This window comes from Erithacus rubecula, assembly GCF_903797595.1.
Source record: "Erithacus rubecula genome assembly, chromosome: 1".
NCBI classification, from domain to species: domain Eukaryota; kingdom Metazoa; phylum Chordata; class Aves; order Passeriformes; family Muscicapidae; genus Erithacus; species Erithacus rubecula.
The window spans coordinates 69,819,670-69,845,656 of NC_136658.1; the positions used below are offsets into that span (position 1 = coordinate 69,819,670).

Below are 25,987 nucleotides of genomic sequence, written 5' to 3' on the forward strand. Positions count from 1 at the left end.
TGCTGCCCACAGATTTCCCACATAAAAGTCCTACTGGTAGCCGTGGGAACTTAGCAGCAGCCACGCTGTGGCTAAAGTCACCACTCTAAAAATGTAGTGAAATTAGTGTTCATAAAAGTGAAAAACATGCCACAAGAATGAAGATGTTCTGATTCACAGCCATGAAAATTACATGAGTTCTGGCATTAAAATAAAAAAAGCAGCTAAATTTCGCAGTTACTTTGGCTTCACAAGGGGACTGCTGGTGAATCTTTAAGAAGTTCCTTTGAGAAAAAAAAAAAAATCTTGGCTATCCTCAAATCAATTTGTGTCACCAAAACATACCCGCCTCTCCTGAGAGGTGCCCACGATGTGACTGGTCTTTCTCGCCAGCCCTGTGGAAAGGGCTGATCCTGTGCTGCACAGTGGCCCCTAGTGAAACTGAGTAGTTTGTTCCAGACTCTGTGAAATAATTTCCAGCAGCTGGTTTGTTACTAATTTCAGTTCTGCCTTCCGATCTGACCCTCATCTCACTCAAACAATGCCACTTGCTACGTGTATTTTTAAGATAAATAAAAAAACCTCATGGAGGGCAGGATGGACCAACAGACTTGTACCAGTGTAAACTGAGCATGAACCTGGGACCCAGAGGCAAAGGTAATACTAGGAATAATGCAGCTTAACAATATCATTTAGCACAATTTTCAGTTTGAATTTTCCTTTTTTATTTTTTCTGCTACGTGTGCTATAAGGAGAGGGGCCAGTTATGCCAGCTGCCACTCTTGCTAACTAAAATTTGGATTTTTTGCGTTGCATCTCTGTTCCAATTACAAAGACTCACCCTCAAAGAGAAACTCTTGCCCCTTGCAGCTTTTATGTTCCTGCACCACAAGGATCTGAAACATCAAATCTGGTCTTTCTGCTTGTCCTATAAAGCCTGTTTCCCATGATTTTCCAGAAGAGATGCTACAGAGTGACAAGCATCACTCTCTTTGCTCCTCACCCTGTTCCCTCTGCCACCATGCCATCTTGTAGAGCAGCAGCAGTAAAAGCTGCCTTGGGAAGGACGTGACAGCTGGCTATTGTGCTCACTGGGCAGACACCACCTTCCCATCCCCACCCCCATGCCAGCAACACTCATGACAGCAGCAATCTTAAAAATAAAACAGGAAATGATTTCAATAGGGGATGTGGTGGCTGACAGAGAAAAGTGGGGTAGGTCTGAAGCGCCGTTGTTCTTTCACCGGGGCCCTGCAGAAAGGTTGCAGAGGAACAAATGTTTGTGCAGCCTTTCATGTGGCAGAGGGACCTGGGCTTGTTTTTGTTGTTGCTGCAGCTGAGGTCCATTGGGGTGGCTGTCCTCGTGACCTGGGTCCAAACACTTGCTGGTGTGGCAGCGTTTTGCTGGAGCTGTGTGCCCTGAGGTGCTGCTGGCACACACTTGCCAAGTGTGCAGGCATTGCTCAGTGATCTGGCCTGAGTCTGGGCTACCCTGATAACCCCTTGACTTCAGCATCTGAGCTACTTCCTTGCACTAACTGCAGCTGGGATAGCTGTGCTCTGGCCAGTAAATAATTCACTTGCCCACCACATTCCAGTATGAGATATTGTTTTGGTCTGCTGCCTGAAAGAAACACCTACCTAACCTGCTATTTATTCTGAGAAGAACCTTTAGCATTTGACTGAATTATTGAATGGGAAGGCTTCAAATGCCCCAGCCCAACATGCATAGGGCTCCTCATCCTTCCTGTTTTCTCCTGGAGGATCAGCTGGAAGAAAGAAGAGGTCTGGATGGGTGCTGCTTCAGGAATACTGAGCAGTCAGAGTCTCTCAGGCTAAAATATGCCTCTTGGCCTCAGAAAGCTGAGTGTGTTCTTGGAGATAATGTCATGGGCTTTGAAATGAACTTTTGGTTTGCTTCCACCAGCTTTGTATTTATACTGAGCTTTTATTTCTCTCACCAGCTGAGTTAAGTGTTTTTTTCCTGTAGCATTCAAATGCTTGGAATAGAGGTTCAAATCCTTCTCTGCCTTCAAACACAAACATACCATTTCTGGGTCAGGAAGTCCCTGACCTCCAAATCACTGGAGGTTGACAGAGTATATCATGGTAATTTTACTATAGGCTTGCCCTAGTCCTGTACTCTTCCCCATTGTCAGCTTTAGAGACAGGATATTGGGCTAGAGGGACCTTTAGTCTGACCTCCTAAGGACGTTTTTATGGTCTTTTGTCTTTATCTGGTGCCTCTAGGGCCTAATAAAGATTTTGTAAATATAAAGAAGTTATTGTGATCCAAGAAGAAGTTGTGAGCATAGGAGGGCTCTCCCAGCCCGGTGCTCCCTGGGAGCAAAGGTCTGATAAGAGAAGTGGGTGTCTGGCAAGCACTGATTAAACAACTTCCAAACTCTATCAGTTGCTAGATAGATGGTCCTCAGTGAGTAATGAAAATATCTATTGCTGGACTCTTCTTAACACAAAGTTTAAGATTTGGTAATTTCATACAATATGTAATTTATAATTTGCTTTTCTTCTGGCATTGGCCCATAGACCTCATTGAAAGCCACAGATCTGCCTCTCTCCTTTGTCTTGTAAATTGGTTTCTTCAAGGGGCAGAGGTCTCCAAAATGGACCTGTGCCCCCTTTGCTGAGCCCTGGAGGCCTGCTGAGCAGCATGGGCACTGGTGCTTGATGTTCACTACTATTATCTAAGTGGAGCAACTCCAGAATCACAGCTGTGCAGGGTGTCAAGCTCGCTGGAATCTCTGCTGCCTCTGCCTCTGGGCTCTGAGACACCTTCAGTGCACTTAGAAGGTTTTGAGGCAGCACAAAAGCATCTGTTAGGTCAGAGAGAGCAAGCAGGACAGAAATCCTTCCAGTAACTCCATTTTCCTTTCTCCTTTTCAATATGATTTTAGAAAGTGTTTCTAGGTAAGGTGGAACAGACTCAAGGCTGAGAAAGGACCTCAGCCAGGCGATGAGAAAGGCTTGCCCAGCTGGCCCCAATACATAATCTGTGCCTGCCTCTTTTTGGAGCCAGCACAGATGCTTTGCCATATGAAGAGAGAGGAAAGAATAAATTAATATTCTGATTGGGGGGGGGGGGGGGGGGAAGAATTCAGAGAAGGATTTTAAAGTCCTGTTCATTTTTCCATCTTCTCTTGCTCTTCCAAGCCTAGAAAAATCCCCTTCAGTGTGATGTCAAGCCTGTAAGAAGTCCTCTTCTCTTTTTTTAGCAGATGTTGCAGAAGGGTTTAGAGCTATGGTTTCCCAGTCCTGCACTGAAGCTGCTTAGCCTTCACTTGCATCATGATCCCTGTGTTCTGAGCTGGAGCTTCCATATTGGCAGCTGCAAGGAAGATGCTGTTTTTAAAATCAGCTCCCACATTTGTGTACTGTGCACTTCCCAAACAGTCCCTAAGATTCAGATCTCTGTGTGTTCTTCTCCCTAGGGCCACAGCCCTGCCTCAGTGGCCAGAGCAAATCACCAGAATGCAAAATCTATTAGAGCTCACCAGTTACCCTGGGAAGGATAAAGAAGGTTTTGCTTGCACAGTTGGCACTTTCCTGTGTATTGTGCAGCTTTAAAAACTCCAGTGTTTTAATCAGAATGAACAAAGTGTATGGTCCTGCTTAAAGGCTTTCTAAGTGACACATTACAATTTAAAAAGAGTCAGCACTTTGCTTGATGTTATTCAAGTGTCAGTGCAAAATACAGCCTGAAAAATCCCCACTTCACAGTGAAAAATATGCTGTGCTCACAGGATCAATTAAACTGGCTCGTAGGGATTCCGCTGCGAAACTGGAAAACACCCCAGAAGCCAACCCGTGACGACTCATGGAGACTGTCAGACTTTTGTAGAAAGTTAAAAGTATCCAAATATAAGTAAGCACTTTCAGAGCTGTTATTGCTGTCTGTTCATGCCTCTCACTTGCCTAATCTGTGGGGATCCTTGTTACTCATTCAGGGAGGGAGGCAAAGATCACTGAAGTCAATAGAAAGATGCAGAGTGATTTCAAGCGGTTTTAGGTGAGGTCATGCACTTTGCTCTCTCTGACTGCCACTATCCTTGGGGTTCACTGCCATCCAGGCCTTTGGTAGCCTCTACAGCCACTGCAGCAGTTTCTGAATTTCAGTGAGAAGATGCAGTTCTGGAGGCTCACAGTTCTGAGATGCTGGCCTGCCCCAGCCCACTCACACCACAAGCCAGGAGCTTCTGCAAACTTGGCCAAGATCATTCTTCCACTCCTGGCAGATCAAGAAGACTTGGAAATGAAGGCTTCTGAACTTCTTTGGGTAACAAAAACTAAGGGCTGCTTTTCTTACTCAATGGCATAAGGTAAGAAGGTTTATGGAAGGATTAATTGTAACCTTTACAAAACCTGCAGTCATGAACACATGTATGACTTTAGTGCAACCAGGGTCTGAGCACGGGATTTACTGAAAGGCAGCAAACATACAGGCTCACCAAAATTCATAGGGCTGGAGAATAAAAACAAGAAAAATTGCAAAGCTGCAGTTTACTGCCTGGTATTTTTCAACACAAATATATCCACCAAACAGTCGGTGTCTGCAGTCATTTATTGTGAAGATGGACACAGCAGCCGCTCGAGTTACTCAGAGCTGAACCCTGTGCCCAGGCTCTCCCTGTGACCGGGGCAGCCACATCCCCCAAAACTCAAAGTGCACTGAGGAGGATGGAGCAGCAGCAGCAGCAGCAGCAGCAGCAGCAGCACTCTGACGGGTGCTCCGGAATCGGTGTGTGCTGAGCCATGCAGGGCGCTCTCCGGGGAGGCCGGGCTGGCCCAGCGTGGCGGCAGGGACAGCTGTTGAGCTTGCAGACAGCCACCCACCCACAATGTCTGCAATGCACAGCTGCTGCCTGGCTGCATTACAAAGGTGCCTCGCAGCAGCACATGCGCCGGTTGCGGTGCCAGTGCCTGCGAGCCGTGCTGGGCTGTGTTTTACAAGGCTGTTTGCTATGGCGCTGCAAGCACAGGCACGCTTTTGTGGCATCCAGAGCATTTCGCTCAATGATCTGCTCGTACGCTACTGACCAGACAGCACATTTCCACATTTAGATTATAAGAGGAAAACAGCAAGTGGTAGGTTCAAGTGCAGGTCAGTGGATATGTTATACCAGAGCTCCTCTGCTGAGCACAGGAGCACTCCTGCTCCCCCAGGACCAATACCTTCAGCTGTGCTCAGTAGACATGGCCTAAGGTGTTTTCTTTTATGATTGCCATTCACATTGAGAAAACACCGTTATCACATTGTAAACATAATTTTTAATATTGCAGTCGTTTTGTTGATATTTGGGCTTAAAACACAATTGTATGATGTTGATTTCCTCTTGTTCTCTAGATCTATTAAGCAGCATTTTAGCAGGAGGGTTCCAGGAAGGAAAAGAAGGTGCAGAGATGAGAGAATGTTCTGAACCTGCTGATGGGCTTTTTTTTCTATAGCAGTACTACTGTAAGCACAGTTTGGAGGAGGAAAGTAAAGACAAGCTGTAACCCAGGCCATAAAAACCACAATTGGTGCTGATGGCCAGATTATGGATAGATATGGAAAAACAAGTACTGCAGAACGTCATTAGCATTCAATATGAGCAAGCAGCATTTAAATATCTTACCTGTAATAAAACTTGAGTTTACAGACAATGTAAACCAACTTACTGACCTGACTCACATCCACCACCTGGAAGTTCATTGGGAGAATATGTCCTAATGTCTTACAGATGAAATTTTGCTCAGCTAAACTTTAGATCACCTTTTAAGGTCAATATCCTTTTTAGAGACAAGTCCAGGACTGCATGATCCCCCTCTTCCTCCTCCCCCAGAGTAAATGGCAATTGCTGAAAGCCTGGAAGGCATGGCATCACCTGGGAAAGCCATGTACTGATTTGTTGCCATGAGGAGTAAAGCAGACCTTCTCACTCTTGCTGAGCTGAACTTATGAAAGCACAGTTTGGGCCCCTGCCCTATGTTTGCAGAGTAAGATGTAGCCATGTAGGAGTTAGTAATGAGTAACCTGCCCAGAGTTATGCTTCAGGTTGCTCATGGCTCTCCTGTATGTTCTAACACTACAGTATTTTTTAATGTCAGTGTGTATCTTGTCCCTGGAGGTTGTGAATAGCAGCTTTCAGGAAGGTGGTCCCTGTCCCTGGGCAGAGAGGACATGTGAGAATTGGGGGCTAGGGTTGAGGTGTGTGTCCATAGCCCATACCAGCAGGGGTGCATACCACCTGCTCCCAGCACAATGTGCTAACTTGTTTATCATTTCAAATATTTATTATTTTGACAGGGAGACTTGGAGTGGTTGAAAAGGTGGGGTTTCAGCAGCTTCACAGCTTGACATTCCAATATATCCTTTGGGAAGGCTGGGTTCAGCTGGGCAGCTAAAAACACAATAAAACATGCACACACAGTAGCACCTGGAGGTTGATGAGGCTTATTTTTTCAGGATGATGTCTTTTTCCCCTCACAGCAGCCGGCTCAAATCCCTATTTCCTGCCTTAGCTTTTACTCAGGCAAGCCTCCTACGGACCTACTACTATCTGTACAAGAATGGATAAAAACCTTCAGCTCCTGACCCAGAAGGTACAAAACAATGCTGAAATTAAGATTCACAGAGCTACACCCTTTTCATTTAACCTAGTTTCCTTATGACACAGACACTTCTGACTGTGTGACAATGTGGTGCAAGTAGGGCAGATGCTGTTCATTGAGAAGACATTTGTGTTTTGCCTGTGCTGGCAGCACACCCCACTGAACGGGACCTCTCCTCACCCCTGTGCACTGAAAATGGGGCTCTGCTGAGGTGGGGAGCATTTAAATTTCCTATTTAGAAAACATTTAAATGTGTTCTAAATAGGAAACGTTTAGAAATGTGATTCTGAAATAAATGAAACACATGATGGGGGATTTTTTGCTTCAGCCTCTGAATTTGACCTTTCTGCACAAAAGGCAAAGTTTGTCAGCTGAGACAACAGGTGCTGGTGCCATGAGAGCAGTGGGTGCTGTGTGCCTGCCTACACCCTGCTGGCTGCAGAGCTGTGCCCTTCTGCCAGCCCCTGGGCAGGGTCTGGCCTCACAGAGGGGCCACAGCCCCATGCTGTGTGTGAGGGGACAGCGCTTCACATTGGGATTCATGTGGATGCTGCTGGCACATGTGAGACAACCTGGGAGTGTGCAACCAGACAGCGCTCTCCTGATGGCACGGCCTGCATTCCCCAGCATTGCTGATTAGGTCAAACTGCCAAGCCTTTCCTGGGAAATGCCCTTTCCCTTTTCCCTTCCACATCACACTCCTCTGGCCTGTCTGGTCAGATTTCATGCCTGGACATGCCCTTGGTGGGGCGTTCCCAGCCCGGCGTGCCATGGGACGTGGTGACCTGCTGGCACATGTGGGTTGCAGCCATAGGGCACACAGGTGGTTTTGTGCCTGAGTCTGTTCAGAAATTAAAAGAATCCTAACAAAGTGGAAGCAGAGGGTATGTTGCTGAATTGTTTTCCTTGCTCAGATTTTAGAGCAAAGCAGAAAGCTGTGCTTAGTAAACTGGGCCACCTTAATGTGCCCTGCAGTTAGTAAATATAAATATATTACTGATAAACATAAGCTGGAGCTGTGCAGCTTTGCAGAAGGCCACCCAAAGGACAGAAGGCAAAGGGCTGGCACTGGTGGGAGCAGGTGTCACGGTTACTGCAGATGCAGCTGCGATTGCCTTGTTTTGAATATGAAAACTTCAAGCTGGGAGGCACAAGGGCAGCTAAAAGGGGGAAGGAAGAGGAGGAAAGCCTGTGCTAGGCGTGCTCAAAGAAGTGGAGCTGAGTTAATGTTTTTCTGTGTGAGCATGGCTTGGTCATGTCAAGCAGCCAACAGCCTCCCTGTCACCCTGTCACCTTCCCTGCTCCAGTGCTTCAGATGGTGCATAAAAACCTACCCTTTGCAAAAGATAAGAGGCATCACATTTCTGGGAGAGTCCAAGGAAAAGCAGCATGAAAAGCCTCCCACTAAAAATCAATACATTTGAAAAAATGCCTGCTGTCCAAACTCAACAAGTGTAGGTAGGGCTGGTTGTCAATACTTTAGGCATAGTCTGGTCTTTCCATGCCCCCTGTTCGTTGCTCACAAATCAGTGACTCATTGATTTTTTCCTGTTTTATTTTCTCAAGAACATGCTGTTTCATAAGTCCCCATATCTCAACTTACCATGAAGAAACTCTTATTCTGTAAAAACCCTTGATAAATTGAATATTTTGATCTGCTTGGTAATTTAAAAATAATTGCTGAATTATTAAATAAGGACTGAATCCCAAACAGGCAAAATTCCCAATTCTTTGCAGTTCTGACAATAATGTCCTTTTAATCAGGACTTAGTTTTCTTTTGTTTTTGCAAATTATTTTTTATCATGGTGTTATTAGAGAATTCGCAGCCTTCTTCTCATTATGAGGGACTTAGAGAAGTAGATATCTTTTCTTTAAGATCTAAAAATGGTAAAATCTGCCCAAAAATATGTCAGTGATAATTATTATCACTGTTAAATATGTTCAAGTTACTTAAATAATGTATTTTAGCCTCATTAATTCAACACTAGAAATACTACAATTTTATTTAAATACTCTATTCCATTAATACATAATAAACACATGCAATAAATAGTGCATCTGTTGTTTACTGCTGCTCCTTATTACTACGAGTTTTTGGTTCTGTTATTGGTACAAGGTATGTTTTCAGTGAAAATTCTTCAAATGTCAAAACATGACTAAAAGGCAGTAAACTGCAAGTATAACAGCCACACTTGAAAGAATGCAAAAAGCGCTTTGGCAAATTGTTATCTTTGCAGTGGTATCTTTGCTCTATATATTTACACAAATGCACAGAAAGATATTATATATTAATTACACAGGAAAATCTTACTCATCTCTGTAGAAAAACAGGATAGAGATTTCACATGTGCTCAGCTCTAGGATGATGTGATATTAGTGTCTGTGCTGTTTTCAAGATGCAATTTATCTAACACTGGGAAAGGGTATGGTTTGGCTGACTAAACTCTGGAGTGATGCTGAATGATAAAAGTGCTAAGGGGAATTTTTGGGGCATCTAAAACACAACGTAAAAGACTCTGTAGGTGTAAAAAAAAACCCAAAAAGACTTTTTCTGGTGGTTGTATAAAAAGCTTACTGACATTTCATGACATAAACTAACCTACTCCCATTTAACCCCTCCTTGCCAAACCAAACTGCCTCAAAGCTGGGTGCAACCACGCTCACACAGAGTTCTTATTTTGGCACTTTGGCTCATTTCACCTCTCTTTGAGAGATTTGTTGTACCTTCAGTGTTCCAGACTGGAGTGTGCTGTAGTGTACATGGCATGGCCAGGGAGAAGGGGAGGCAGACAAGTCCAGCAGCTCTTCTGGGGTACACACCACCAGTCATCTGCAAAACACTGAGCATCACAGGCCTTCCAAGCTAAGGCAAACCCTACACTGGGTCAAATGCTGAGGAGGGAGAGATTTACACATCCCACTCTGCCATGGGGTCTGCTGCAGGTGAAGGACGGCTCTGTGACTGCAGGAACATGTTGAGCCAGGAAGCTTCTGGAAAAAGACCTGCCATGAGCCAAGAAAGCTTTAAGACTTGGACGTGGAGTAGAAATCAGGGTCAGTGGACTGGTGGGGATGCTGGTGAGAGAGTGTGCCCCAGGACAGATTTGCATGAGGAGAAGCACATTTGCATGATGGTTATGGATGGGTCTAGGTGGTGACAGATGGTGTTCTCCAGAATTTGCTCTTCTAATCAGGCTCACTCCTTTCCACAGTGAAGCTGAGGGATGGTGATTCTGCTGTTAGTGCAGAGTTACCTCTCAGACACAGGATTTCCAGAAGCCCCCACATCGTCTCATTTTCATCCTGGTGTCTGTAAGAATTCAAGGGGTCCCTGAATTTCCTCTTGGGCTGCCCAGCCTGGCCCTTTCAGGGTCCCATACCCTGGGGAAGACTTCAACCCATGGGCCAGTTAGTAGGCGAAAAGACATGTTTGTGGAGGTAGATTTGGATCTTCAAGGGGCTGTTGAAGTTATTCTTCATAAGGTTATTTAAATAAATAAAAACATTTAAATAAATTTTGGTTTTGGTTCCAGAGGGAGTCTTATGTGAGCAGGGTTTGCTGCTCTTACCCTCCCAAAGCCACCCATGTGGAAATGCCCACTTTGACCTAAGCTGCTCTTTCCTATAGATGTGAAGACAGATGGTGGCCAAAGGTCTCAATGAAAGTAAGTCACCCTAAGTCTGCTTCTTCTCTTGCAGTGTAGTCCCACTACACTTTGGACATCAACTTTTTCCCAATTCTACCTATTACTGCTTCAGGACCTTGCTTCTTGGGGAATGGGGAAAAAGGTCCTATTGGATTATGGAGAAAAAAGGGATCTTGATTTCTATGATGATTTCTCTGATGATGGGCTTCATTTCAGGTTGCTGGAGCAAAGGCATGATTGCTGTGGATCTTGGTGGAGCCTCAGGTCTGTGCTGACACTTTTCCAAAAAATGTTGTTGTTTTTTCATGTAGTACTGGAAATGACTGCACGGCAACCCTGGCTGTGAGTATTTTTTTGTAAAACAGATTGGCTCTACTAGGGTAAATAAAAGCTTGAAAAGTCAGTGATCCTCTTTTCACCCCCCTAGGTTTGTAGAAAGCACCAAAAAAGAGCACAGTTGCAAGCAGATTTCAAGCCCAAGAAACACCAGCCTGCAGTTAGATGCAGTGGGCTTACTCACTTTTCTCCTTAACATTTAAATCTCATTGAACTGAGAAGGTTGCCTGAGAGGTGTGGGTGGCAAAGCTCTGAAATATTGATTTTCAGTCTGTTGGTATTAAAAGCAAAACACTTCTTTCATGTCCCCAGATTCTGTATCAGAGCCCACAGTGGCTTGCAGAGTATGTCTGTGCATCGTGGCAGTGAAGACAATAGAACATCCTGTGAAGTAACAGACTTAGCAAAACACCAAAGAGACAATTGTGAAAAACACACGTCTCTGTTCTTTTTTTTAAACACAGACTTTTGGTTAGAAACACAAATATACTGCATCTGAAATGGCTTTCTCTTGTGATTTGGCTTCTTTTTAATCCTCAAACCATTTAAAGTTCCACTCCCCTCCCTCAAACCCTGTTGAAGCTTGATGTGGGAGAACTCAGGCTTTTTTCCCTACTGCTTTCAGTCACTGTCTGACATATTCTGAATGTGCCTTGATGTGTCCGCTGCTTTTAATATTGCTGGCTAACAAAAGGCACTAGATTTGTTTCTTCCTACTGACACACATATTTTTTATTTCTGTAGCAAAATATTGCTGTATTTTGCAGGGGAATTATATGGGAGAGCAATGTATAAACCTCCATAAAGTCACTGCTTGGTGCTGACTTAGACAATCAGGTTTGTTATGGCATTGCACGATCATAGACTGGGGCACCCTGCATGCCAAGAATTGTGCTAGTAGACCTCGATGTTTGCAAGCAAAAGGCTTGTTCTTGCAGTTGTGGCTTTGAAGTCAGTGGAAACTTTATTTCTTCTCTTGAATTTATTAGTGCCTGTCTCCAGTGCTCTTTGGGACACAGCACTACTGGAAGTGTAACCTCAGAAATGGGACTTGGTATTGAGGTGCTGCAGCCTACACAAACAAAATGGTTGTTTTTTGTTTTTTGCTTTTGGCTTTTTTTTTTTTTTTTTTTTTTTTTGGTTTGTATTTGTTTGTAATTTTTTTTGTTGCTATTTTTTTTGTTTTGTTTTGTTTTTTGGGACACATCCTGCCTACACTAGGATGAGATCTTTCTACCAACATATACCTCTCCAGTGTTTTCAGGCACATGGAACTTCCTTTGCTACTGCTTGTCCTAGGTCCATGTTCAGTCTTGCTATATTTATATATTTAAAGTTTATTACATGTCTCTCAAAGCTGGCTGAATTCTTTTGGTGGGGGACATGCTTCCTTCAATGCCTACAGAGTTTATGGCTGCAGCACCAGCATTTTAATAGGTTTGGGAATGGATGATGCTCTATGAAGAGAATGATCTGCCAGCTGTTCAGGGGTGGTATTGATCAGCCACATTGCCCACTTGTGCAGACTTTGACGGAGTATCAGTATCAAAACAGGAAATGATCTGAGAAATTTTAATGAGACTTGACAACAACAGCTCAAAGGTGTTTGATCCACCGTTTGACTGTACATAACTATTACAGGATGAGGAAACAGGAAATATGCTGAGGGGGAGGAGATAAGAACAGTGAACTGTAAAAAGAATAAAAATACTGAACTTGAAAAATTCCAAGTCACCTTTTCTCAGTCAGCTGGTATGCACGAGGCATTTGTCACAGCACACAGCTCCTCATTTAGGCATTATCCTTGTAAAACCCAAGAAGCCAGAACTGATATCCTTCAGAAATATTTTTTACCATGCCACTGATTGTGAGACCAAATTGATGCCTAAAAGAAAAACTCCAAATAAAAAAAACCCAACCAACCCGACCCCCAAACTTATTTGCCAGCAAGGATTTTAAAATTTTCACAACCGAATCACATCTCTGTGGTTCCTATTTCTTCTGAATCTGCATTTGCCTACAGCTTTGATTAAATAAAATACCACAGTGCTATCCCTGTTCAGGGTACTGTCATTTCATTATGACTTTTTTGTCTCCTCAGATCCCCTACACACCACCCCACATTTTCTCAGAAGTAACTGAGTCAGGAAGAAAAAAACCAAAAAGAGCACATACTCTCTTATCTCCTGCTGTGTTTTATGGTGTTTTGTGGCATTAGGTTCTCTGCTTTCTTCTTGCCAAGTTCCCTACTAACCCACTCCAAAGTGTTACTCAATGAAGTCTAGAAAATGTGTTAATTTGAAGGAAATGCTTGATTTGGGGGATGGATTTGGATGTAAGAACAGCAAATGCTTCCCTAATGTCACCTTTTATTAACAGCACTCAAAGCATTTTGAACACATAAAGTCATGAGTCACAGTTTTTAGACAAAGAAATTGGGCTCCAGAGTTGATGCTTTGTAATTAGTAAACTAATTGTGAGGTTCAGGTCTGCTGATTCTTAGCCTCCGGTCCAGGTCCGTTGGATGATACAATTTCCTGTTTGAATTGCTCTGAAAGGAACCATTTTCTAAAGTGCAGGACATCCAGTAAGGTCCTTAAAATGCCCTTTGAACTTTTGAAAAGAGGGATCACTAGTTACAGATCACATACTTCCTTCTAGCCCTGCACAATGTGATGGGACTTTTGTGGGAGAGAACAGAGAGGAGATGCCACTGTGGTATGAAGGCAAGGGAGGAAGGAATGGCCTGTGGACCAAGAACAAGAGCTTCCAAGGTGGAAGCAATGCAGATTGCTAAGTGTTTTCTGATTCTTGGGGTCTATTGTTTTTAGTCTTAAAAATGCCCCTCCCTTGGGGCCATGACATCATTGCCTAGCATTCCATAAACTTCCTTCAAAGTTCTTTCATGTCCTTCTGTGTTAGAGAAGAATATGAATTTTCTCCCAAGTGGAGTGAAATACCACCTGTACATTGACCTGTCATGCTGAAGACAGTGTGGCTGGTGATGAGTCTCCTTTTCATCATCTCCCAAAGGCAGAAAAGATAATACAGTCACCTATTATGAAACAGATTTTTAATAGAAAATGATTTCTCTCTGACACAGTCTTCTTATGTGTGATTAACTATTCCTTGGGTAGTGATAATGAAAATAAAGTAAACATGTGGCTGATGTAATGTCATGATGCCCTTCCTTAAGGCTGACTGGAAGTGTTGAGAGCACTCCCACTAATCTCCTTTTTGGAAAGCAAAAAGAGCTATATCCAGTTTAACTAGTGAGTCATCTTTCACCCTCCTGGTCCAGTTCATGGATTTCCAGCTTACTTCACAATTTCTATACTCTTCTGGCTGCTTACTTTCTATGAACCTGGGCAGAAAGTGTTTGCAGGTGCCTTGGGAGGACATTGGGACCTGAGAAATGTCCTTAACACTGTGTCCTCGTGGGCTCTTCGGGGGAAGCCTTGTTGGTTGATTTAGGAAAAAAACATAAAAAGGTTGAGTGCAGGTGGGTTCCATGCCAGAGGAATGGAGGCAGTCACTGGTGCTGGGAGCGAGAGGAAAAGGTTGGTGTGGAGCTGGTAACAAGAGGTGAGGTGTGGAGAGGGATGACACATGCAGGATGCAGGCTGAGGTAATTCTTTCCAGTTGTCCTTGGTCCTCCTTTTTTTATCTTGGTGCTTTCCCAGTCTCTTCTTTGAAACTCTTTTCCTTTTTTTTTTTTTTTTTAGGCAAAAAAACACAGTGGAGGGCAGCAGTCTCAGGAGGAACTGTCTTCTGCTTTCCTTAGAGACAGAGGGACTTGCTAGTTTGGATTAATGATTTATGAAAAAAAACCAAACCCAAACCCCACCAAAGCAAGCTGTGAAAAACTCCCAGGGTAAATTAGGTTTTCCTGAATGGGAGCAGTAAAGAATATTTTGCTAAAGGAACCTTCTATGAACACTTTCCTCTTTCTGCTCATCTATTCATTAGAAAATGAGAGTATATGTAAATGAGCCCAGTGAGCACTGTTTGAGGTAAAGGCAGGACACAGATGAGCAATTGGCAGAGACAAGAGGAAAATGATGGGGGAGCTGAACAACCTGCAAGGCTTTGAGTGACACAGACTGTGGCTGGGGAGGTGCAGAATGTAATTTGTGCCCAGTCTGTTGCCAGGGTCAGCTAAAGAGGTGGCAGTGCAGTATAATTTTCAACAGGCCTTAGGGAGTGTTAAAACCAACCCCGTGGCACAAAATGAAATATAAACCACTGGCTGATGGAGATCTTGACCTTAACCAACTCCTTTCATGTCAAAACCCACACAGCAGTGAACCCCTGGCTGTGCTGGCCTGGTGCAAACCATCAGGGAGAGCACATAGCTCTAGTGAGTTGGCACAGGCAGAAGAGACCCCAGTATTAAGGCAATCCTTCCCTGTTCTGCTTGCTGCTGCTCAGGAACAGAATATGCAAAAAGAGTCAAAGTGCAGGACAGGCCTAGGAAAAGTCCAATTCAAGTGTGAATTCCTCATGTGAGAGAACAGCCATTGATGCAGTCCTCTCCGAGGCTTCAGAGGAACCTGGTGGCACCTGGCAGTGTCTCCTCAGGTGCCAGTGGCTCCAGACACTACAAGTGCAGCCCCTGTCCTTCCTTTCAGAGGCAGCCCTGCCTGGACTGCATGGTCTGGGATGGCCGTGTGTCACCGTGCTGGGCTGGCTGTGGCCTGGTGTGAGACAGCAGCTCTTTGTTCCTGTGCAGAAACAGGTCACTGTGGTTAACCATGCTGACTCCTTCAGCTGCAAGCACTTCTTCCTGATCTTGTGTGTATTGATCTCCTCTGTGACATCAACAGGACTGTACGTAGGAGGAGAGATATGCTGACTTCAGTCATTTAAACTTCTGACAAAATCCCACGTAAGGAAGATCCGTGGGAGCAGGAGTGAGAAGTTGCTACAGGCAGGTATTGACATGTGGCAATAAATGACCACTTGACAGACAGAAATTGATGAGGTTCAAGAAGTGCCCTGTTCAGTGTAGGACATGGCTTGTGGTGGGGGCAAAATAACCATGGAAAAAAGAAGGAAATATTTTTGAGATGTCATTTCATTAGCAGATTTTTCAATAGCTCCATGAGATGCCTGTGCTGCCCCACGTGTTTTGACCAGAAGAGCCATAAACAAACTGTGTAGTGGCCTTAGACTCTGTAGATAAACTCAAGGTGCTACAAGACCCTTCTGGTAACAGAGCTCAGTGCCCCACAACCACATAAAATAACTGGAAGTCAGAAGGAGGAGAGAAGGCCTGGGATATGCAACCATCCTGATGAAGCTCCAGACAGCCAGGAGACAAGAGGAGAGGTGGCAGTGAAGCAGGGTATGGTCACTGTGGTCAAGGAGCTGCAAGAGGCTCTGCAGTTAATGCTGCCAGAGGGCACAAGGAGATAGGAAAGGAAAACACAGTGACAGCACTCTGAAGGCCTTGTGTCATTCATACATCAATGCAAAAATGCCACCAAGATGAGTACTGGACCTTGTCACACTTAGCAAAAATGTAAAACCTGATTTAGTAAAATTCTTTTATGTAGGTCCTTATCAGCTGTTACATTAATCTTGCAAGAAAGCCTTATCAGCACTCCCACTGTTTACTGTTAGAATAAAGATACTTTAAAATTTTGTTTCCAGACTTATGAAGTGCAAGTCTTATGCCAATAATTAAATTGTGAAATACTCTGAAGATTTAGGAAACTCTAACAGGAGCAAGCACTGCACATTTTGTCCATTTTTAGGACAATATATTTTTTCCTGTTTTTCCTGGAATAAAGCTCTCTTTTATAGTGATACAGATTGTTTCTGTGTGATAAGGAACTTGCATCTCTGAATCAGCAGTGCAGATGTCTGGGTAAAGTTGCTGAAAAGCCATTGATAACTCTGTAAAAAACTCATGGATTGGAAAAGTAAGCAATTGATTGATAAAATTTGTTGAACTAGTGTTGTGCCTATGACCCTGATGATATGTGAGATAAATTATGATAAAGATTAATGTATCGTAATAAATTATGATAAAGATTAATGCACTGAAAGACAGTGCATTTTTAATGCTTCTTGGAGACTACCTGTTCAGCTTGCCTGACTGTTCTGTGTCATGCCTTCCCAGAAGTTGAATCTTTCAAATTAGGGACAAAACCTGGTCACTGAAGGTCAGTAATTTTCTGCTGACCTGAGAAATAAGAACCAATCTGATGCATTCTGGTCTTCTCCTGACCATGTTTTTCTCTACCTGTGGTTTTCTCGTGCTGTTTAATAAATAGGTTGCTTTACATCCCTGTGCCAGTACATTTTGCAAAGGAGCACATGTAGTCCATAGCTCAGTGCTGCACAGGAGAGGCAGCTGGCTCACCTATTCAGTGCTCCCTCATTCAGCTCTACAAAGGAACTCTAGGGAAATTAGGCTGCTGGATCTGACATGCAAGTTAGGCTTGAAGAGTGGGAACAAACCACCTGCTTTGTTGTGATGGATAGAGGACAGGAGAGCTCAGTGCATCCAGACCCACCACAGCCTCCATCAGCCAGCCAGCACTCAGCTCCAGGGCTTACAGGTGTCTGTGGCAGGGTATCTGTGCAATGTTAACTTCATGGTTCATTAGCTTTGGAAATAAGTAGATTATCCTGATCTATTCTGTATTATCTGTAGTTTTATTGTTTATGTTGGTGTGTAACCCCCACCAAGGCAATTCTGGAATAAAAGCAGTGGTGACATAGCAAATGAAAATGTGGGAAATTCACTTTTTTGATGTGCACAGGAAATGGGTGAAATCAGCATTGTACAAATAATGAGTGGATGAACTGTACTTACCTCCATCTATGCTGCACTGCTGAGCAGGGTGTTACTGTGTGGGCAGAAGTGATGAAAGGACTGGATCTCGTGAGAGAACGAAGTAAAGACTGCAGAAAACTGGGGGCCAAGCCCTGCTTTCCTCTGCTCTAGCACCTTTTCATAGTTGAGGCAGCAGTGAGAACAGGATCTGTTGCAGTTTAATCTCACGCCCTCTGCCCGGGGGGAAGTGTGTGCACTGGAGTGTGTTGTTTTGCTGGGGATGAGGGTGGCTGTTGATGGTAGATGTGCTAAGTGTGATCATATCAGAGAGGGAAAGAGCCAAGGCATGGGATGCACTCATGCAGATGGAGGTGGTGTGAACAGGGATGGTGCCCAGACCCTGGGAAAGCCCTGACACAGCTGCTGGGAATTTCAGGATCTGTCACAGACAAACTTCATCTTCTCCTCTACTGTGGCCTCTGAAGATGCCGAGGCCACAGCTGGCACAGCTGTCCAGGCTGCAGCGTGGTGCCGCTGACACCACTGAGCAGTCCTTGTCAGGAAATACAACTCTCTTAGGCCAAGGAATGTCCACTCTGTGTCCTTAGGGGCCCAAGTCACAGGCTGTGGACATTCCAGACCTGCACCAAAAAATGGCAAATCCCACCAGAGCCTCTCTGCCTTATCTCTGTGCAACTCTCTCCTCACAAATCCTCAATGTTTCACCTTTTTGCCCCCTCACAAAAGGGTATAATAAAACAATTCTGAGGGCTCAGATGACTTAAAGTGCACTTATTTTTGAAGTTTCCTGCTTGTAATCAACAGAGAAAATTTTGCTGTGTAACCATCTCCTACGAAAGAGTGGCTGGGCATTTGGTTGTCATATGGCTGAGTTGTATAATTATAGAATATGTTATGGTTTGATGGATGAAGTCATTAAGAGCATAGTAATTAGTACCAGCCTGCTACTTTGAACTGCTGTGTGGTGTCACATATTCCTTGCAGTGAACTACATCTGTGCACACACACAGAATACAGCTTTCTAACCATCTGATGCCTCAGGCTGACATATTGTTACTCTGTATCCATCCAGAACATTTTTCATTCAGCTTCAAAAATATACACGCAGCAAACCAGACAGCAGCAGTCTGTAGCTTCCTACCTCCTAAAAATGGCTTTTTTTTTTTTTTTTTTTTTTTTTCTTTTGTATGAAAGTTCCTGAAGGAGAATTTACAGGTTTGACGTGGCGTCTGTCACGGGCTTGGCGCAGGAAATGAAATCTTGCAGTGGAAAGGTGAAACTTTCTGCTGCCATGTGTAGGACCTGGAGCCAGAAGTAATCCTGGTGTTGTGCACATTGCCTTGGCAGGGTGTGTGTGCAGTCTCTGAGCAGCAGCGAGGGCTCTGCAGCCTTTTACCCTTGAGCTGAGCAGCATACTGGGATTTCAGTGATCATCTGTATGGAAGTCCCAGATGGATGACAAAGGTTTTCACTGGGAGAGCAGGATGCTTGCAGCAGCACAGAGAGGGTGGGAAGAGCAGTCCTGCAGCAGGGCTGATGGCTTGTCATGCGAGCTGCTCACTGGTGGCCACATCTTCATCGTGTGAGGCACTTCACTGCAGCCTCCTCAGTTAGCATTCACTTCCTGCCCATTCTCCTCCCTAAGCCCCTGCAGCTGACCTGGGATGATCTCCACTGTGAGCAGATATGTTTCCCTCCCCTCCTCTGCCCTGCCACCAATGACCTTAAACAAGGTCACTCCGGCGGGACCAGCTCAAGCATTTCACTGTATTACACAAGGGACACATGTCTTTACATGGGACTGCTTCATCTTCCCTTTAGAGGACTTCACTAGGTGTGAAAAATCAAAATGTGACTATTTTCAGCTGCAAATGATAGCTCTGGTTTGTGGCACAGCATGTTGGTGCCTCCTGGGAATTATGGTGTGGTTAAAGACATACTGCTGAAGCTATGATGTCTCACTTTTCCATTAGGGTTAGGCAACCCTGCCATGCCACAGATCCCAGGGTGCCTTGGTGTCTCCCTACATTGGAAGTCACCTTACACTGGGGAAGAGGTGGCTTGAAATAGGTTAGCCCAACTCAGAGAGAATAATATTAAAAGTATACTGAATTTGAGCTGGATTTGGACCAAACCCACTAAAATGCTATGGGTTTAGGAATTTTTTTTAGATGAAAAGTTGAAATTTAGTCTGGGAAACAATCGCTTTTAGAGGAAAAATAGAACTGAACAACCACAACTAAAAATTCCATTTCCTGCTGAAAAACTATCCGACAAGAATTGCACTTAATCCTGAAAATAAGAAGTCTTCTTTGCTGATGAAAAAAAGAAGACATATGAAAGAAAAAAATGCTTGCACAAATACCTTAGGGAGTATTGAGTATATAATGGTTGCATCCATGTCAGATTTCCATTCTCTGACCCATCTTTGCAAGGGTCAGCGCTGCTGCCTGCTTTAGAAATTACTACTGCTTGCATCAGTTTTGGAGCACATTTGTGGGGGTGGCAGGAGAAGAAATGGCCTCTGCAAAGTGACATTCATTTTGTCTGTCACCCTTTTTCTCAGCTTGATGATCTATTTCTTCAGCTTTTTTATTCCTCCTGAAAGTGGTATTGCTCTGTGCTGAAGTGCTCTGTACACATGAAGTCTGATCTGCCCCGTGCTCATTTTGTTGTCATCTGCCAAACTCTCTGGTTGCAAGTTGCCACAGGAAGCTTGAGGAAGGTAAACAACTTGCTTATACCCACTGTTCCCATGGATGCAAACAGGTGCAGACAAACTGTTTCCCTTTTTCACCCTTTTCACACCTCCTTGCCAAATGTGCTGGGATGTGTGCTTTCACCTCCAGCACCGCTGCTGAGTTGGAGAACACCCTCCTAGAGGTGCCTGTCCAAGCTGAGTGGTAGGCAAATGAGGATTTTTGCAATGGCCTTTTGAATTCCCATTCAGTTCTGTGGATTGGGGGAAAAGGCAACATTAGGAGTTTGAAACATGGCTTGAGGTCATAAAGAAGTGTCTTTACATGAGAGACAGGCTCATGCCTGGGACTCCATGCACAGTATGAGTGCTTTGGGGCAGTGCTCTACTGTGAAGATGAGGGCTTCACCTAGATCAAATATAAGGTCCAAATGTGAGGACCCTTTGCAGTCAGTGGAGGGAAAGTGTCCCTTCTCACCCTGCTGTAGCTTCCTAAGGTGGGATTTTAATAGTATTTCAGTGCCTTGTCTTGAGAAAAAAATACTTTTTCCTTTGAAGCAGCTGACCTTCTCACTGGCAAATGACTGCTGTCATCCATCTCTGGAGTCCCTATCTCCCTAGGCAGGAGGATTGGCATGCTGGAACTAAATAACCAAGGTGCCTGATTTAAAGGAGAGCTAATCCAATGGTTTCATCTCAGTGCAAGTTAAGATGTTAACCAATTCCACTTTTCCAAAGAAACTGACTATATCACCCAAATATATCACCATGCAAATGTTCCTGCTTTGGTTTCTCTGAGCATTTCCATTGCTCTGATAGGCACCAGGTGCTGAACACCAGATGGTTGGTGGGGCTGTATGTGCAGTGAGCTGGAGCCCTTCCCACTCTCATGTCCCAGTGTTGTGCAGCAGGACAGTGATCTACTTTGGAGCTGTTTTTTTACAGGTTAATTGGAAGAGCAAATATTTTAATTTGCTTTCTGCAATACAGTTGGTACCTACTCAATTCTGTCCCAGCCTATGCATTACATTATACTGAAAGAGAGAGGAGTTACAAAAGATTTTCTCTTTGTCTGTCTGGGCAGTCACTTTGGACATCACTGGAGTGAACTTATCAAGACTGGGAATAAGTCAGGAAAGTGTGCATGGTTTTCTTGATCCTGAATCAACACCTTGATCTACTCAACATCCCTCCTCAAAGCGCAGCAGTGCTCAGGTTTGGGTGGTGTTTGTTCTCCTCCTCCATACTGAATGCCATGGCAGGTGGGTCTGTGGATGGGTAAAGCAGGCCTATGGCTGGCTGGGAAAGGCAGAGCCACCTCTGGGCTCACTCTGGCTTCTTTTTGTGCTTGTCAGAGTTTTCTGAGCCTGCATCTGTTTCCCACACCTGACTCCCCAAAGGGACCCTCTTCTCAGAGCTTCTGGCTGTACACACATTTCTGCTGAATCTGTTATCAGACACAACTTTATAGTTGTGACTTACATAGCTTGTGGCTTAAGCCATATGGTCATTCTTTCATGTAGTATTTCTGCTTGCTTATTTTTCGTTTTCCCACACCCACTCCATTTATTGTTGGCTGCTTTCCCAGCACCTTTCCTCCAGAGAGGGAGTTACATAAATAGATCTCTGTAGGCTTTTGAAGGCAGATGCTGATGGATAGATCTTCCCAGATAGACTGCAGAGCAGTGTGAAATGCACATCACCTACATGCCTACAGCCACGGGAGTCACAAGCCATGGTCCCCTGTGGCTGAGGAGCTTGATCAAGGCGACAGTGCCACCGTGCTGACAGTGCCAGGACAGGGCTGGTGACAAACTCTGGGTTTCAGCTGCTGCATCTTATGAAATGGTGTCCTGCTTTGAGTGATTAGTCTGTCTGCAATCACTGGGAATGGATGTAGGGCTCAGGGGGAATTAGAAATAATTGAGGAAATTAAAATCAGCATAATGTTTGCATTTTCCTCTTCATATGCCTTTTATAATGATTTAATATTTATATACCTACTATCTGGAAACATGTAGTTGATTTGTTTTCTTCACTTAATTTGCTACTGAAATATTTAATTACATTTAAGACTAAACATACAAATATATTTGCTTTGTATAGTTCATTAAAACTTAGTAGTTGCACTGCAGCAGTCCTGTCTTGATTCTTCACACACCCAGGGATCCCCTTGGTTTTAATACAGCCTGTGGTAGGAATGGTTACTGTGCCACCTCTGTAGGGTTAGCACTTGGTTTTAGTGAGGCTTCTTTATAATTAAATGTTTTAGTCAGAGCTAATTAAACTAAAATCAAGGTAAGGGTCCCTCTAGAGGAAAACTGGGAAAAGATAATAACTCTGCAGCTGAATTCTTGGGGAAATGGCATGTAATCTGGAAAGGGGGAGGGTGATAATAATTTGAGGTTTGGGCATAATTTATGTGTCTTGGAGCAGGTAGCAGGAAGAAGCACCCTGAAGATAGGTCATTGTCCCAGCTGTTGGAGTCCTGAGCCATGGGTGCTGTGTCTCTGCCCAGAGAGTGCCAAGTGACCCAGGGAGTGGTTTGGGGAATTGCTGCTACCATGTATTTCTGTGTCAAGAAGGGAGGATCTTGTGCTGGGCAATGTGAGAAGAGGGTGCTGCAGGGAAAATATTTATTGGGCTTGGGATGTGTAAATTGGCAAGGTAAACAGATACAGCTGGCTTTGGATCCCACACCCTGATGGTCCTTGATGCAGAATCTGTTGTCTCCAACTATTCCATCCAGTCCTCAGTAGGACAACCCACCACCAGCAGCCCCTGTGTCCACACAGAAACCACCACTGAGCTGCTCTGCTTCCCTGGCAGGGACTGCTTGTTGCCAATCCCATATGAGTACAGCCAAGGGCAGCTAATAGCAAGAAATGACCCTTAATCAAATCCCAGACGTGGACATTTCCAAATTGGAAGAGGTCTGTGTCTAGCCTGAAGCTCATGCTTCTTCCTGCAAAAACAGGGCACTGGCTTCCCCAGAGCTACTGTAGAGACAACTTACACAGTGTGGAGGAAAGAGCTGGGAGCAACTGAGTCCAAACTACATCTCAGAGCCCCCAAAAGCCACAGGGAACTTGCACAAAAGGACCAATGTCTCTGAAGAATGGAGCAAGCCACTCCAAGACAGGCCAAAGCACAGCAGCTCCTGCCTGGCTCCCTTCCCTGCAGACCTAGGAACAAATTGTTGGTGCTTTTGTACTGCAGTCAATGGGTCATTAACACCACCCACAACGGGAACAGTGCTGAGGTTTGCTGATAGTAGTGTGGTGCTGATGAGGGACAGGTACAGGCTGGGGACTTCAGCATGAAACAACCCAGTGCACCTTGAAGATGTGAGGAAAAGCCAAACTGCCTACGTGAGAGGTCCTTGCTGAGGGATTGGGATATTCCAACAATTTTGGGAAGCCTCTCTATGCTTCACAAGAAGGCCTCCTGGCTGTGCATCCTTCCTGTCTGCCTTCATGGCGCAGTCTGGAGACGTGCCACATTCATTAACTTGTGGCCAAGGGAATGGCTCCATGTGCAAAGAGGAAAGTTCCCCAGGGAACCCACTGCATAAACCACTGTCTGGGAGATAAGACTGGACCTCAAAGAAGAAATAGATCTCCTCAGACCGTATTATGTCTACATGTCTGGGAGGAGACAAGCGCCGAGACCAGGAAAAGCTGCGTGCAGGAGGTTTTCATCAGGCAGAGAATTCCGTGGGCAGATAGAGCAAGTTGGCTAACGAGATAAAGGCACAAGAGCATGAGGAGCTGGAGAAACACACAAGGGAGGATGGGCAGCATGGAACTGGATCAGGGTGCTGAGGCAGAGGGGATTTCTGACATCCCAAGAGAAAGCTCCCAGAGAACACTCACTTTGCGGAAAAAAAAAAAGTGGATTAGGTGCTGGCATGCCACACACAAAAATATATTACCCTTCAGAAAAATGTTTTCCCCAAGGGACTGTCTAGAACTTTAATGAGGCCTCTCCTGTGCACTTATTCTTTAAAAAACCCTGAAATTACCCTAACTGGTCATGGACATCTTTGAAGTCTGTTCATCTTGTATGTGGAAGTGGTACACTTTTAATACAGCAAAGGGAAAGCTTGTGTACTACTGGCCTGTAAGTAGTTAATGTTCAAGAAGATGTTGTTGTAACTTACTAAATTCTCTCTCTTTATGGTTCATCCTTCCAACATTTTCTGTGTGTAAAAATTTCTCTGCTTAATCCATTGTGGAATCACATCTTCTATTTCTCAAGATCACTCTCTATTGCGCTTGGCTATAAAAACACTCATCCCTCTCCACACCTCACTTCCCACAATCACACACTTTTTAAAAGCAGTGGTCCATGAAACAGCCTGAAATTGTAAAATAAGACTTCAAGGGTTCTTTTCTAATTTAATTTTTTGCCTTCTTTTATGCCATTTGCTGTATCACAATGAATTGACTTTTTACTGGCAGAACAGTGCCACTTTTAGGCAGTGACCTCAGTGACAGTTGTTTAAAGCATGATTCTGTATGTGCTGATGCAGTGTTCCACCAATATGTTTGAATCTGGTTCTGCCTCTTATTTTCTTTGGCTGTATAGGACCAGGGTTTTAAAAATCAAGTAGTAACATGAAGAGGCTCCAAGAATAGTCGTGGAGGAGGTCTGCTAGCTGAGAAGGTGTTGTGATGCCAACAGGATTCTCACTTAAGTCTATTACTTCTTGACCTGCTCTATTTTCTAACTAGAGAAAAAGGTTGTTTCAACCCTCTTCAAGTAGCACACTCATTTTAGGTGTGAGGGGAACTCGGACCTAAGTTAGAGAAAGGGAAAAGTGTAGATGGAAAAAACTGAAAATCCTTAGATCATATTCAGACAGATACTCTGCTTTTACTGTCTGTCCTTTTCTTTGAAGATCTTGCCACCCTAAGTCATCAAGAAGCTGTTTTCTGCATTTGAATATTGCCACTGGCATGTAGGCAATTAGATGAGGAGAAAAGGAAATGACTTTTTTTCCCCCGCCATAACTCACCTGATGTTCAGAGAGGAGCAAATCAAGGAACAAGCTCATTTTTCACCGAGCTGGGTATAACTACACGTCAGTGGAAAGAACTGTGCTATCTTATAGCAGGAGAAGAGCCCCTGGGAACCCTCACACTAACAAGGACCTGGAAGGAAAGCTTGAGTCACTCAGTCCTGTCTCCTCCTGCTGTCGTCACCACATCATATGGGCCTTTCACACACTGATCACGTTCCATCGTAAAAGTAGATAGTGGTTATACCCCTGTAACTTGTGTTATGTAGCTGTTTGAAAGCTTAGATTCTAACAATGGGGAGAGCACAAGTTCTACTGTGCTAACACTGGAGAGGGTTTTTTAGAGGAAAACTCTCACATGCTATAACTGGATGGCTGCAGTCACAGGATTTATGGCCTCTTTGACAGCACGGTGCGCATAAGCAGGGTAGGTGATGAATGCACACCACAGCATCCAAGGCGATCTGAAAGCAGGGTTAAATTACGTTTTATGGATGTCATGGATGAAATTGTGCCCCTCAAACTACTTTCAGGCTTGAAGATGTGGAATCTGAGTTAAGTTATTGAGGCATGACTAAGTTTTGGTCATGCTAGAAATGTTCCACTGTTTGGTAACCACATCAGAGAAAAGTCAAGCTCTGAAGGCCCTAGTGGGTTGGATCCCAAATGTGAAGGCAACCACTTAACAGAGCTTGAATGCAGTCTGTTAGACTGTTTTTCAATGCTATCCCAATCATCAGTGTGAACAAGACTTTAATTGCAATACTCTGATTCCAGACATATTTTGTTGTTCCTGAAGGCTCTATTTTTAAAGACTTGGAAGTGAACTTCTCTGTTTCACTCTACTGAGGTGTTTGCAGTGTGACAAGCATAACCTATGTGACAT

At 44.3% G+C, this 25,987-nt stretch overlaps 1 long non-coding RNA gene across 1 annotated transcript; it reads left to right on the forward strand.

Moving 5' to 3' along the window:
- The first annotated feature begins 489 nt into the window (after positions 1 to 489).
- On the forward strand, positions 490 to 25,061 carry LOC306804540. Its single transcript, XR_013774914.1, has 3 exons — positions 490 to 636; positions 10,453 to 10,578; positions 24,982 to 25,061. It is a non-coding gene; the product is annotated as an uncharacterized lncRNA (long non-coding RNA).
- Positions 25,062 to 25,987: the final 926 nt, after the last annotated feature.